This window comes from Capsicum annuum, chromosome 3, assembly GCF_002878395.1.
Source record: "Capsicum annuum cultivar UCD-10X-F1 chromosome 3, UCD10Xv1.1, whole genome shotgun sequence".
NCBI classification, from domain to species: domain Eukaryota; kingdom Viridiplantae; phylum Streptophyta; class Magnoliopsida; order Solanales; family Solanaceae; genus Capsicum; species Capsicum annuum.
This window is the reverse complement of record NC_061113.1, coordinates 5,063,456-5,063,704: the sequence shown is the minus strand read 5'-3', so window position 1 is coordinate 5,063,704 and position 249 is coordinate 5,063,456.

The following is a 249-nucleotide window of genomic DNA, read 5'->3' as shown; positions in this document are numbered from 1 at the left end:
AAATTATAGTATAATAATCGACCTTTAATATAAATATCGAACATTAGAGACAAAAAATTATAATTTTAAGATAATTACTCTTCCGTCTCAATTTATATCTAAAGGATATGTACGAATAAGCTGCGATAATTTTTTTTTCTTTATTTGACATTCAAAATTTGAACTATATCACATAAACTGAAATACAATAAGTACTCATCCCGTCATAATTTATGTAGCATGGTCAGAAATTCAAGATTCTGTCTTATA